The 15,728-nt window shown below is 43.2% G+C and overlaps 1 non-coding gene across 1 annotated transcript; it reads right to left on the reverse strand.

Annotated features, from left to right (window-relative positions):
• Nucleotides 1–12,526: 12,526 nt before the first annotated feature.
• On the reverse strand, nucleotides 12,527–12,613 carry TRNASTOP-UCA (transfer RNA opal suppressor (anticodon UCA)). The gene has a single exon. It is a non-coding gene; the product is annotated as a tRNA-Sec (tRNA).
• Nucleotides 12,614–15,728: the final 3,115 nt, after the last annotated feature.

Consider the following 15,728-nt stretch of genomic DNA (forward strand, 5'->3'; position numbering starts at 1 on the left):
CTCAGCCAGGCCTTTCTGCCTGTGAGCCCTAGCCCGGCCCCTGACATCCACTGTGCAGCACCAATTGTCCTGTTTCACACTTAGCTTTCCCTAGCCAGGCTGGTTCTTCCATTTGTTCCTTGAGGCCTCTGCACATGCTCTCCAGTAATGTTCTTCACTTTTAGCTCTTCCCATTGGCTCTCTGCGCCTGTCCTCAGGCATCTCATAACTCTTCCCTCCTCTGTATATTTCTCAGACAGCCCCCCCCATTCAGGTGTCTGGCTGTCTAGCATGGTATCAGACAGCTTTCATCTCTGGGGTCCAGGTGCTCTCTTTTCATAGAATCATAGAAGAGTAGGGTTGGAAGAGGACCTCAGAAGGTCATCTAGTCCAATCTTCTGCTCAAAGCAGGACCAACTCCAACTAAAACATCCCAGCCAGGGCTTTGTTATGCCAGGCCTTAAAAACCTCTAAGGAAGGAGACTCCACCACCTCCCTAGGTAACCCATTCCAGTGCTTCACCACCTTCCGAGTGAAAAAGTTTTTTTGTAATATCCAGACTAGACCTCGTCCACTTCAACTTGAGACCATTGCTCTTTGTTCGGTCATCTGCCAACACTGAGAATGGCCGAGCTCCATCCTCTTTGGATCCCACCTTCTGGTAGCTGAAAGCAGCTATCAAATCGCCCCTCACTCTTCTTTTCTGCAGACCAAATAAGCCCAGTTCCCTCAGCCTCCCCTCATAAATCATGTGCTCCAGCCCCCTAATCATTTTTGTTGCCATCTGCTGGACTCTTTCCAATTTTTCCTCATCCTTCTTGTAGTGTGGGGCCCAAAACTGAACACAGTACTCCAGATGAGGCCTCACCAATGTTGAATAGAGGGGAATGATCACATCCCTTGATCTGCTGGCAATGCTCCTACTTATACAATCCAAAATGCCATTAGCCGTCTTGGCAACAGGGCACACTGTCAACTCATATCCAGCATCTCATCCACTGTAGTCCCCAGGACCTTTTCTGCAGAACTGCTGCTTATCCGGTCGGTCCCTACTCTGTAGCAGTGCATGGGATTCTTCTGTCCTAAATTCAGTATTCTGCACTTGTCCTTGTTGAACCTCATCAGATTTCTTTTAGCCCAATCCTCTAATTTCTCTACGTCACTCTAGACCCTATCCCTACCCTCTAGTATACCTACCTCTCCCTGCAGCTTAGTGTCATCTGCGAACTTGCTGAGGGTACAGTCCACGCCATCCTCCAGATCATTCATGAAGATGTCGAACAAAACCGGCACCAAGTTTGACCTCTGAGGCACTCCACTTGATACCAGCTGCCAACTAGATTTCGAGCCCTTGATCACTACCCTGATGATCTAGCCAGCTTTCTGTCCACCTCATAGTCCATTCATTCAGCCCATACTTCTTTAACTTGCTGGCAATAATATTGTGGGAGACCATATTAAAAGCTTTGCTAAAGTCAAGGAATAAACCTAATTTTAAGCCTAATTTGGGAGAGGGCGGGGAACAGATTCAGCTGACTAATCACAAATGTGTTGGCATCTTCCCTTTCAAATGTCCAATGTCATCCTGTATGTAGATCCTGTTTAGATACTTTAGTCAGATTTTTCTGAGTAGCTCAGCATGTAGAATTCTGAAATATAGAAATTCTTGCCATTTATTTTTGCACTTAAATAAGAGCTAATCTCTTTTGAAAATTTTGACCTTAGTGTCATATTGTCAGAATTAAATTATTGTAGAAAAAAAAACAAAAAACAACAGTTAAACCAGTAAAGCTATGTTTAGTATTGACAGCAGGCTTATTTAACAAGTCCTAATGAGAACAAAAGAAAGAAAGAAATGCAGCAAATTGAACTGCATCTAACAAATACTTAAAACTGTGGAACACTTCTTGGATGCTGGAGTTAGATCTCTAATTAGACAAACTGTCCAAAAACACCTATACTTTTGAGCAGAACTGAGACTAAGTTGTTTTCTGTGAATAAAATATTCCCTTGAACACATAGTAATGATTTTTCCCCCTTCCATTAAAATACTCTATAGATATAGGTAGTACAGTTCAAAGACTAGAATTTAAATGGAAATGTTCCTAACTCTTTCTGTCTTAATATACCCATAATAATATTGATGAAATACAGTTCTATTTATTGTTTATTATCTTCTAAGCATATTATTAGCTAAAGTTTGGCACAATCATCGGGCATAACACCTGTAACAGACATAAGATCTGGCCTCATTGGTCAGGTTTACTTATCCCTTTACGATTTTGTGGCCCTCAGCACAGGGGATTGGACTAGATGATCTCTCAAGTTCCCTTCCAGCCCTACGTTTCTATGTTTCCATAAGTTATAAATTATTTTTTTAAATGTGAAATCATTCCCTAGCTTGTCAAATAAAATGATAATGAAATGTATTTTCGATCCTTTTTGCCAGCCAGCCACTGCTTTGTTGTTTTATATAGCACAGTATTGAACTGAAAGTGCTAGAGTTAAGAATGAGAAAGTATTGTTGAATGGGTAAGACATCAACGAGAGCTGTTGAGTGCTAATCACTCCCAACTATCAGGCCACTCATTTAGATGTCTAACTACACACTTAAGAGCCTAATATTAGACATCCGTTTTTGTAAAAGCTTGGCAAAGACTCCTGTTGTCAAGTAGGAATGACTGAGCAAGTCTGATCTGAAATAAAAAGAGCTCAAATGAATCTTTATCCAAAATTTAAACTAAACTCAAAAGTATTTTCATGTCTGTTGTTTTTCAGTTTGATCTTATTCTGTGCTTCCCAGTTCTGTCTGTGCTGGGAACAGAAGAGCGAAAGTACTGGGAGTGAGGATCTTCTTGTGAAATGATCAAAGTCAGAGTGCTGGTTTAAGAGCTGTAAAGACCTATTTTACATGACCAAGAGGTTTTGGCAGCTCACACAAATAGATCCAAAGATTTCCAGGGCCAGAAAGACCTTTAGCCAGGTTATCTAGTCTGACTTTCTGCATAACACAGATCAGAGAATTTCACCACATTAAATAATCAAAATCAATGCTTTGAACCTAATATTTCCTCATCACTGTGGGCTTGACCTAATAATGTCAATGAAAAGATTCCATCAACTTCAATACATTTTGGATTATGTCTTATTTTCAACATTTTGAAACTTGGACAAAATTATTCCATTCAGGCAGAAATGTTCCTTGATTGGGGTTCAACCAAATTCATTTTATGCCTGATTTTAAAAAAAAAATCCCTCCTCTCATGGAAGCTCGTCTGGTTTTATAATCGCTCCATATTCTATTTTTATTTTTTTCATCATCTGAAGTACTTGCTACCTTGTCTTATGAAACCTGAGGATAGTCATGCGGGTTGAACTATTTTCTTTTCATCTACTATACTGATCCACTTGGATATACTGATTCACCACTACATTACTATCCATGTACACTGCTCTCTGACAGGGCCTGCCTCTATGACACCTTCTTGTAGCCCAAGAGGGCACTCCTCCTCCTGTTGCAGGGTCTCTGATGGTCATGTGCTGCCCCTCACCGGTCAGGTGCAGTGGTGCTCTGGCTTAGGCACACATGAGTTCGATCTTATCCTGGATATTCAAGTGGAGAAATGAAAGGAATACTACAAATGGGAAAACCAATCATTGGTTAAACAGGGGATCCTTGGGTTTAGAGAAGTTATTTTAGCTCTGTAGTTGGCACTAGTGTGACCGCTGCTGGATACTGTGTCTCTGCATGAGCAAAAGAATGGCTCCATTCAGGGAGCAAGGCACAAGTCATTCCCTGTCATCCATAAATAAGTTCTGTGGTAGTGGGAAAAACAACATTTACACTCCCACCATCCATTGATTTCAGCCTTGGGGCTATAGCCTCCCATAAATTCCACAGGGCAGATCTGCAATAAGTGGTAGATACATGGAGTTTCTGGTTTGAACAGGAGAAATGTGTCAGATGGGATTTCACAACAGAGGCAGTATTAAGGCACAGACCCATGCCTAAGGTGCCAGCTTCTGGAGTCTTGTGATTACATCACCATCGCAGCTTTCCTTTTAAAAAGGGTGAGTTTCTGTCCTTTGTCGTTGCTCAGAACAGCTTGAAAATGCCTCTCCCACCACACCCATGGAGTAGTGTGTGCTTGAACCTGCAAAGAGCATCACACAATAGCTCTGAGAGGGGAAACTGCCCCATTGATCGTAATGTGATGTGACCTCCATGACCCACTGCTCCTAGGGGCTCTTCCCACTGAGCGCTGTGTATGCGGTAGAAGGAATAGTGTACAGTGATCCTAACTCATCCACCCATGTAGACATAGCTAGCACAAGTCCTGGTGGGCCCTCCTGCTCCCCCCTGCTGCTTCCTGAAGGAAAAAAAACCACCTACACCACTGTTCTTGCCTCTCAGGGGTGGCGGGAAGGGGTCTGCCACCACCACTTCCAGGGGGCTAGGGCTAAGGAGGTAAAGACACTGGGGAGCGGGTCTCATGTGTTGTGCTTGAATTCCCTAATCCAGCCCTGCTCTCAGCCTACAGAATGGGCCTGGTTGCACTAAAAGGAGGTTTTATCCTACCACACCACTCAGACGTATTCCGCACCCTCCACTTTTGTGGCAATACAAGCATGTCTTGCAGGAAAGATTGCTAATGCTTGAGGTGGAGTTATTAACACCTTCTCAACCCAGGTACTGGGTGAAATGTTTGCAACACATCACAAACTCCCTGAGATTTGCAGAAAAAAAACACTCAATTCTGCTTGTTTTGTCCCTTGAAATTAGACTCTGCTCATGATTGAACCACTTGACTTCCTATCCATCTAGGCTGTTTTCCAGCGGCATGGTACTTGGACTTAGTATGTGTTGTTCCATTGAACTTATTGGATTATCTTAGTGGTCCCAGTTAAATTTTCTCTCACTTTATTTGTTTGGGGGGGGTTGGGGGGTAGTTGGGGGGAGGATGAAAAAATCCTTTTTAATCATCTGGAAATTTCTGTGGTGCAATTTCTGCTTTTTTGGGCCAAAAACAAAAATCCCCAAAGTGACAATCTCACTCCATTAAAATGAAACATATCAGGGTTTTATTATCAAAACCCATAAAAAATGTCAGTTTTTCATTTTCAAAATGATTGTTTTAAAAAGCAAACAAGAACCAACCATATTGTTTTCTTTGAAGTTTTATATGAAAAAAATATGTGTTTCCTGATCATCTTTAGGGATTAGGGTGGCTTCTTATTTAATCATAGCACTGGTTTAGACTGTCCCACATCATGACTATATGCCACAGTGACGACAAGCAGAATGACTGAAAAATCTTTGCCCGCCCATGTGTGGAGCTAGGGAACAAAAGGATAAGATATGTGTGTGCAAGTCAAAACAGTGCACCCTGTAGCAGCCGAGCTCATCTGGAGCCATTCATGGAGCTAGCTAATGGTTGAACACTGACCATTTTGCATGGGTCGTGATGATGTGGGAAGTCCTAAAACGATTCTTCTATAACCACATCACCAACAGCCAGATCTGCCTGAAATGCTGAAAAAGAGGATGTAAAATCACTTCTGCAAGCTGGCTGGTGTCCCGGACCTTTGAGGCATGGGCCAGATATGCACCCAAATCCCCCAGGTACAAGGAAGCGATCCTGAATTCTGCAGCGTTGATGTTTCTCTTGGGACATGAAGCAGTTGAATCCCACTAGCTTAGAATTCTTTCATTCAAGGGGTTCCCTGGGCCATGTATTTGCGGTGTAATAGTCCTATGCCACTTTGTGCTGATGTCCTATGCACCCCTCAGCACAAAGACACATCAGAGGAAGGGCAAGGGGGTGGAACCCTTTGTCCTTTAGCTATTCTGTAACACTGGTGTGAATGATAGACAGCTGTGAGAATCGGCAATTAATTACAGCAGCAAGTTCCTAGGGCTATTTAGGAGGGAGGGAGAGCTCAGTGCTTTGAGCATTCACTGGCTAAACCTAGAGTTGTGAGTTCAGTCCCTGAGGGGGACATTTGGGGAACTGAGGTAAAAATCTGGGGATTGGTCCTGCTTTGAGCAGGGGGTTAGACTAGATGACCTCCTGAGGTCCCTTCCAACTCTAATATTCTATACAAGGGATAGGTATCTGGGCAGCACAATAGTGGGTTAAAGCATAAGAGGTGCAGCTCAGAGCCAGGGCAAAACCTTTAAGAAACTCCATACAGGCTGAATTTAATGAGAAATAACTAGAATGGAGTCAGAATCCTGCTCCCACTAGGATCTAGTTAAATCAAGCCACTTCTCATTTGTGCTGCTTTATCAATGAGAGCAAAGTTACACACGCGTTTACTGGATCCAGCCCACCGTGAGTTGATGAGAGATCTTGGGAACTGCTGTCCTACCCATCAGGTTCCCCAAGGAGACATGCCATTGTCATGTGAACCATGACTCAATGATTCTGCTTTCAGTTGCAGCACTGACTTCTCACTCTCATTCCCATGGAAGGGTCAAATGAATACACGTGCAGAAATTAACCAACAGCAACAGATCAATGGAGCCATTCATGTTGAATTTGGTATGGAAGAAGATAAGAGATGGCTGACAGGTTCTTGCCTTTTTTCTGAAGTCAGTGGAAGTATCTGATACCTGTCACCATAGATCTATGGCCACTCTGTGGCCATACTCCATCCCTTCCACATCTAGTATTCCCTGACCACAAAATGGGCTACTTTGAGAGGATAAAATCCATGGATTTTTTTTCCAAGTGGGTTTTCACCTGCGATGGGTTTCTAGGATGAAAGGGGCATATATAGTCCACAGCTGCTATTGGTAATAAAAAAAACTGTCCTGTCGTGTACACTACCTCAGAAGATCTCATATTGGCCACTGTTACAGACACAATATTGGGCCAACTGGACTATTGGCCTGACCCAGAAAGGCAATTCTTTTGTGTAAAACACTACTCTTCCCAACAGGCACTTTCCTTCCATATCAGTGTCTTCTGGTGCACCTGGGCTCCTTGTCAGACATCTGTTGCTCCTCTGCCAGCATAGCCTCCTCTTCTAGCTGGAGTACAGGCCCACAGTTCCCGGGGAGAATGCCTACTGCTGTTCTGTTGGGAGAGCAGTCTCACCAGGAGAGCAACCCTCACTTCCCCTGGTCCTCTCACTTTCTCCCTGGGTCCAGCTTTCCAGTATGGAGATGTCAGCAGGAAAGCTCCTCCACTGCTTCCCTGCCTTCAGCTTTCTCCAGCCCTTAGCTATGGCTCTCTGGGAAGTCAGCCAGCAACCCTTGCTACTCCCCTGGCCTTCAGCCTTCCACCGGGACTCTGACATTCTGACCCTGGCAGCTCTCACTCAGCTAGCTCTCATTCACCAGGCCTCCACCTCAGCAAGCCTCTCTTTCCTCAGGGCCCAGGTGCCCTGATACTTTATAGCCTCAGGGGCTGCCCCACCCTCTTAATCGAATGAACTGGGAGCACCTGGTCTAGCACTGGGGCATTGGACCCACTTCATTCACAGGGCCCATGTCACAAATCCTTCTGAAATGTCTTATATGACTCCCATCAATGTTATTAATATAGCAGCTGAGCTTCTCCCAAACAATTAATGTCTTCAGGGGTCAGAATGGGGGGAAAACATAGTGGTGCATTTCCAGGCTCTGCCCACAAAATAAGTTTCACTCATCTGAGTCCCCACATGAGATGCTGTTCCCAGTAGGCTGTGTAGATATTCAAAATAGGATTGAGAAGCTGCTTGGCTCCCTTTTAAGCAGGGCTCCAAGATTCCCAAGCACTTGGCTTCTTGGTTCGGGGCGGGGGAGTAGTGGTGTTACTGTCCAAATGCAGCCCACTTGTGGCACCAAAATCACATTCAGTTGGAGTAAATAGTGCAACTCTGTCACCCTCCATCTCCCTTCTTGTATGATGGATTAAATAGTTAACAGCAGTGACATTTAAATGATCACTGGGCAGCTGAGTGAACCCCTCATTGAGATGAATAGGACAGCTTACACCTCTCAGAGCTATTTTTCCAGGCTGTCTGCAGAATCACATAATGTCTCTGCATCTGTTACATTTAGGGCAGGTCTATAGTGCATTGGTGCAGCTGTACTGCTGTAGCACTTAAGCAAAGATGCTTCTACATCAACAAGAGAGCTTCTCCCATTGGTGTGGTTATCCACTTCCCCAAGAGGCGGTACCTATATCAACAGGAGAAGGCCTCCTGTCCACATAACACTGCCTACATGGGGGCGGGGAGGTAAGGTCGATATAACTATATTGCTCAGGGGTGTGGATTTTTCACAACATAGTTATACCAATATAGTCTGTAGTGTAGTCCAGACCTCAGTAGACATAGCTTCTTCACAACTTTTACAACTAGAGATTTAAAAGAGAGAGCCAGCTGAGATTGTGTAGAACAAGTTAGTAGTTGGAATAGGTGCTGGTATAGAGAATTCTAGCTGTGAATATGGCCTTTCATCAAGGCAGAAAAGTATCCCCCCCCTTTACTGAGGAATAGAAAACTAAGGCCCAGATCCTCAAAGGGATGTAGGTACCTAAATCTCAATGGAATAAGTAATTAAAATATCTTTGAGGATCTGAACCTAAGTGATTGGCTCAAAGTCATGCAGGAACACTGTAGGAGAGCAACAGACTGAACATCAATCTCCAACCTCCCCCTAGCTGCCCTAACCATAAAATCATTCTTCCTCCCCACAGCTATGTGTCTTCTTCAGTAATGGTCCCTCCTCCCTCACAGCTGCTCACTAAATGTATGCACAGAATAGAGGCTGAGTAAAGAAAAACTATTTGCTTCCCCTAGGCATGTGGCCAAATGTATCAGAAATGTTCCCCCTTTTGTTTTATTGATATATAATATCAGAACAGAAGGAAACCATACTCCAGTCTGACTTAGCTCAGTAAAGGTAGATCTTTGCTCCTGGGGCTGTCTGGAACAGAACAACTGGAGTGTTGCAGGAGAAGTCTGGAGTAAATTAACTCAAGATGCAGTGAACAGATTTACCTAAATCATCCTTCTCATACTGAACTTTCTAGTCTGTCTCATCCAGCCTTCATTTTCCTGAGCAGTTAAAATAAAAGAAAATCATCCCATTCACCTCTTCCCAAATAGAGATTTCCAAAAGCAAACCAAGGTTAACCACTTGACAAATACTTTTCTATTGCTGTAAGTCAAAACCAAAGTGTCTATATTAAATTCGCTTTGGCCAATAATCTGATAACCAGGAGATTGAATTTCTCAGCCAATAGTTCCCTGCTACATAATAAAAGCCCACACAGAGTATCTTGATGCTTCTGAGTAATTGGGTCTTTGTCACTTCATCACAAAATAAATGCTACTGTATTTTAATGAAAGGGCTAATTTCAGGTTGAATAACACAGGGCAGTTGATATCTCCATTGTAATAGTTGTGATGCATAATTCCATTTTCCCTTCTTAAAAAAGAAAAAAAACTAAACCACCTGTTTGTCACACAAAGAAACATTAGTTGTTTCCATAGTTTTGCAGGAAAAATGGTACTGACATTAAGTCAGAGGCATGAGACATTACTCACATTCAACTTTAAAATCAGGCATATCCAAAATATTCTCTCTTAATTTGCATGTCCCTTGATCTATTAGTGTGGCTGAGACAAGAAAGGAAATTAAGTCAGAGATAGATTTCCTTCCCATTAAAATATAATAGAGACAGAAGGCTTCATCTTTCACTCTCTTGTACTAGTTTTATACTAGGGTTACAGCACTGGCTCTAGCAGCGTAAAGTAGGAATATAAAATAGCAAATCATACCCACGGGTTTATAGGAGAGATTCTCTCTTTTTGTTCCAGCCATTTTCACTGCTCAGATGGTACAAAGTGGCAAAACCTGGCTCTAACTGGCCCATTGAGAATTGTTTATGTTGGGGAAGCTCTCAGCTGACATAAAGCACTGAAATCAACTCCTGCACCAACTGTTTCTCCTATCGTAGCATAATTGGTTGAGGGAATGCTCAAATCTGAACTACATCCATTCACAACTGGTGTATGGTCCATAGGGACCTTGGCTCATTGGTGAAAATTAGAGTTGCCACTAAACTGCTCTAATTTATGCTAATAGACTGGGACCAGTGCTGGTGCAGCCTGAGAATCAGGGAGGCATAACTTGCCCTTTAACAGATCTCAGCAGAGGATAGAATCCAGCCTGTGTATTTGTTCTTGTTTAAATCTCTTTATGGAGCTTCTGGGTTCCTTCCAGGTTAACCCTGTATCTCAAGCCTTTATGTAGTCCAGCTATTTTATAAATTATGATGGATTTAGTGTTCTATGTCCAGATTAAGTGCCATTTTAGCTACAGAATTTAAAGATGGGAAAGGTCTGTTAGGTTACTGAATCTATTTTCCTGGGCAGTGGGATTAATTGTACTCCACAGATGCAGGATGAGTCCAATAAAACTACCCTAGATTACCTACTGAAAGAGCAAGAAGAATTGAGTTCATTGTAGAAAACCTCTATCCCATGTTAAGGGTGAGATGAAGAACCACTGTAGTCAATGGGAGATCAGTGGAGCAGGACTGGGTCTGCACTGAGGTAGTGTAAGAGTCCCAGTGATCATTAACCAGGTATGCAGACAAGGCTTTGCCGGGAGTACAGGAAGTAGTTAAAGAGACTTGGGGGAATTGTAGGTCCTGACTCTCCAGTAAGATCTGCTTGGAGAGGGTCCAGAATCCATTTCAGACTCAGGGCTGTGGGTAGTTAGACGTTTGCAGCCCAGTTCAAGAAAGCACTTAAGAGACTGGCTTTTTAAGTATAAGCTTCAGTGACCTTCTTGAATAGGGATAATTTCCTGAATCAGGGCCCTGGGTCGGAATTTTGCCAGGTCACCAAAGCTAATACCCCTTCACATATCCCTTACCCATTGCAATTCAGAGGCACACTGCTCGATGCATACCCTTTGCCTCTAATGGATCGTTAGTCTCTATAACTGTGCTCCTTTTTGCAAGAATTCTGAGCTCTGTTGCTAAAGCCTCCAAGGGGTTAAATTGCTGATATGTGTGGCAAAGTTTAAAAATGTCAGCAGCAAAACCCACATCGTTCTTGTATGTGTGTGTGTGTGCGCGCGCACGCACATTAAGATTTACATATGCATGCCAAAAATAAAACGCAGTATATTGAACAAAGAAATGATAGGTTTCTTAAGATAGATCAATCTTTCCATTTTTGAAAGAAAATAGTGAAATCAGCAGCACCTGCAAAAGCAGTAAACAGGGAAAGTAGAAGAATCATGGATAATTAATACCTGTCAGACAAAGAAATATATGATAGAAAATATATCCTCAGCTGATATAAACTAGCTTAGATCTATTGATTTTGAAGGAGCAAGGAGTAATACTCATTTTCATCACCTGAGGATCTCAGTCAATGTGATTTCACATAGATATATATAAAATTGGGGGTAGTCAATAGGAAGACCTTAGGCCAAAAATCCAGACCATCAGATGCTTTTGAACAGACCCCAATATCTTTTTATTTACTTATTATTATCATTATCATTATAGTTATTATTTTTCAAAATTATTTTCTCTGGGATCTGGACCTTGACTATACCTTGACCAAGAAATTTAGACCTTAACAAAAAAGAATTGACTACTCCTTATCTGGGAGATTATTGTTTCAAAGTATGGAGATGATGTAGCATAAACTAACTGTCATATTTTGTTTATTAATTATTTTAAACAAACTATGATTATTGTGCATACAGATTCCTTACAGAGCTAATATAATTAAAATACAGCCAAACATTTACACACATTTTCTTATCATTTAAAGAAATAAAATCAATCCATTTGAAAGGTCATTAAAGATATTTAAAGGCATAAAGTTCAGAACAAAAATTGCCATATGATCAAGGGTTCCAAAATGCTGTTATAGCTGGTGCTGGTTGTTGCCAGTATAGAAATATTTGCAAAAACAATTTCCATTTTGTCTCAAAAACACAACTCTCTGAAATATTCCTTTTGGGGACTGAAATGTTCTCTATTTGACCTTTACTCGGAGATTAATATTCCCAGGAAGTCTGAACAAAATTTCTTTCTCCAATTGTTAGTTATATATCTATATGTATATATATATATGAGGGGGAGGAATCTCATTTTCAAACAATTCCCCTCCCCCCCCCACTTGTAGATCATACAGAAATGACTGACATTTTTCATTTGGCATGCAAGGAGTTTGGGGTGGAGGCTGACAGCTTGTGACCCCGCATGACCCCTTGAGGGGTCCTGATCCCCAGTTTGAGAACCCCTGCATTAGTATATAGCTACACTGCAACTGAAAACCTGTAGCTGGCCCTTGGCCAGCTTACCTGGGCTCAGGCTATGGTGCTGTTTAACTGTTGCATAGTCTGGACTGTAGGACTTGAAGGGTCTAGAGCTCAGGCAGCAGCCTGAATATCTAACCCTGCAATTCAACAGCCCTGGAGCCACCTGATTGCAGCATAGACTACTCTCAGGCTCCCCTTTTTCAGGAGGTCTCAATAAATTTCCCAATCAGATAACAACCTTCTACACTCCTGGAACACAGCCGCCCAAGAGGTGGAATTGAACCACTCTGTTGCTAGACAGCTACAGGTTTGAAGCCTGCACCCCAGACCACTGAGGATCACCTGGGCGAAGAAAAGAAAGCAACACTTAAGTATATAAAGCACCTCATAGATGACTTTTTCTCAGTGAGGGTTATGTAACACATTTGGGGGGGGGCTGCCTCTGCTTCTGAGTGCAATGTGGCCAGTTGGTTTCATCTTTCTAAAAGAGGTTTATTTTCTCCTATGAGGACTTAGCAGACTGGCTGGCTGAATAAGGAAAACATAACCTCTCATTTGCATACAGCACAGATACAGAGGATCCTGGAGACTGATCAGCTGCCACGCTGTATCCTGATCCAGAATTACGGGGCTTGATATAGTAGCTTGGGGAAGAGATCAGTGCAGTTTTTCGAAATGAGATGTTGCAGGTTTAAAGGGGCCAGGCATTGCCAGAATGTTTTGAGAGCACATTTCCACACAGAGCACGCTTTCGTGATTAATGGCTTCTCCAGCCCTCTGCAACAAGCCAGAGGGGGGCACTGTGACCACTTCTTAAAGGCTCTATTTTCTATTCTATCCTATATGTTTCCCTTCAGGCTGGGGTGCAGGTGACTTTGTATGTTCCTTTTCAGAGAGAAAGCATCTCAACAAGGAGGAAAGAATTAACAGCCACAATGCGTGACAGCTTGGCTCCTCAGAAATGCCCAGGAAGAGATGAAATGCCTTATCTAGGTTACAGAAGAAACCTTTGCCAAGAGCAGGTGTCACACTAAGATGTCCTATTCCATCGCTTTAGCATAGACAACAGCCTTCCTCTTGGCTGGAAGCTTTATAAGGAAAGAGCATGACAATTGTCATCTGAGCACAGAACCCCTGCTAGTGAGAGCTGAGCTTAGAAACTGTGACAGCTTGAACTCAAGAGGCAGGTTTTGCAGAGACAGACATCAAATATACATAGTCTACTGAGGACTAGTGCTCAAGTCAGAGTGACCACTCTTGACAGCAAAAAACAGGGGCTTTAACCCTGCTGCTGTTGTCACTGTCTATCTTTCTGGCAGAAGAGTTCCTAGATTCATAGATTTTGAAGGTCCGATGGGACCATTGAGATTGTCTAATCAAAGCCTCTGTATCCTGAGAACAGCACTGGTTTCCCCCGCAAAAAATCTCCCAAGTTCCAAGGAGGCAGAGCAAGATGAAGGCGTCACCAGCCCTGACTTACAAAGATGATGGGGAACAAACTCAGAGTCTTGCAGATTGGGCACAGAAGGGAACACCTAACGCACGCTGAGCAGCTCACACTTCTAGTCTGGGATTTCCATCTGGCCCCCTCAAAAGGATGATCCTGTGGCAAACCAAAGTCTCACTGGGACGAGATTTCCTCTGCCTTGAACTAGAAGACAATGGCTGACAGAACAGAACATGCTCTGTCTATGCTCTCAGTTCACATAGAAGAATGTTTTCCCTATCTCTCAGTGTGATTCAAAATGCTACACTGTTGACTAATCTACAGGCTGCTGTGTCCTATTCAATGCTCCAAGCATCAGTTTCTTCCCGTCAGTTAAGGACACAACAGGACTCTCTTCCCACTGGGTTACAGGAGATTTTAGAGTTCTCCCCTTAAGAATGAAAATGCTTCCTAATGGGTGGGGAGGACAAGCTCAAACAAAGATTGGCCATCACCACAACTGCCTCCAAGAGGTGGAATTGAACCACTCTGGTACCATTAGAGGTTTAAAGCCTATACCCCAAACCACTTAGGTAACAAACTAGACCCTGCACAAAACTATCTAAAGGACAGCACGGACACACTCTTTGCATTGAGGGCTATGTGACCCAGGTAAGAAGGGAGTGCTCTGCTACTTTGCTGCGTGTATAATTGCCAGTTGGTATCATCTCTCCAAAGCAAGTTTCTATGGGAGAACAAAGAGGAGAGTGGAAGGGTCAGCTGATTGAGGAAAGAGTAGAGTATCATTTGCACCAAGCATGATGATAATGGAGATTTTGAAAACCCTGCCATACTTCCTCCTTGTCAAACACCAAACTGTCTGGCTCAGTAGCTTCAGTCAGAGATCAGGGCAGTTTTGGATTTTCAAAAGAGTGGTACACTGCAGATTTAATAGGGCCAAGAACTGATAGCTGTTTCTCAGAGAACAATTCCCCAGCTGGCCAGACATGAAAAAACAAACAACCCCCCGCCACCCCCCAAACTAATTAGAATAGTGTAAAATGGATTCTCCATTATCTAGCAGAAAATGTGCTTTGTGAGTTGATCTGGTCTGAAAACTGATGTTCCATCCCTCAATCTGCAAAGCATGCTGTCACATAGTTCAGTAATTAGGGCACTCTCCTGCACCTGCAACATAGAAAAGACCCAAGTTGAATGGTTTCCTCCCCAGCAGGTAGAAGGGTCCATTCAGCTTGGGCCTTCTCAACTTCCAGCTGAGTGCCTCAACCTCGGACTAATGCTTAAAGATAGGCAGCACCACCACCAGACCCAAGACAAACTGTTCGTCAGAACTGCCAGGAAACCAAAAAAAATCCCAATTACCTGCCTAATTCTACTCGAGTCCTGCTCTACTCCTGAAGCCACAAGGTTGCTTTCCCGTGCTAACAGTCATCTAGGAAGAAACCTCATACAGTTTCTGGTAAGGGTTTCCTAAGGTCACTCCTGAAAAGATTTCTTCTGTGCCAGTGTCAAGCCAAGAGAAGGATCCCTCCACTTCAGAGTCAAATAATCTGGACCAATGACAGACACGACAACTCACCTTCAGTCTACCGGGGCGTTGAATGTGTTGTTTAGTATCCCTCAAGGATGCATGAAATTCGACACTGTGCTTTACTGCCTGCTCTACAAATTTTCTCTTCAGATGCACAATAATCATCTTTTTATACACGCTCACACACAGGATTGATTCATTTCCCATCCCAATAGGGGGCAGTTGATTGTGGAATAGTACACTTACTAGAGCAGGGGTGGCCAGGCTGAGCCTGAGAAGGAGCCAGTATTTACCAATGTACATTGCCAAAGAGCCATAGTTATACTTCAGCAGCCCCCAGCAGCCCCCCAACTGCCCCAAGAACCTCATAGATTCATAGAATATCAGGGTTGGAAGGGACCTCAGGAGGTATCTAGTCCAACCCCCTGCTCAAAGCAGGACCAATTCCCAACTAAATCATCCCAGCCAGGGCTTTGTCAAGCCTG

The sequence above is a fragment of the Chelonoidis abingdonii genome, chromosome 5 (assembly GCF_003597395.2).
Source record: "Chelonoidis abingdonii isolate Lonesome George chromosome 5, CheloAbing_2.0, whole genome shotgun sequence".
Lineage (NCBI taxonomy): Eukaryota > Metazoa > Chordata > Testudines > Testudinidae > Chelonoidis > Chelonoidis abingdonii.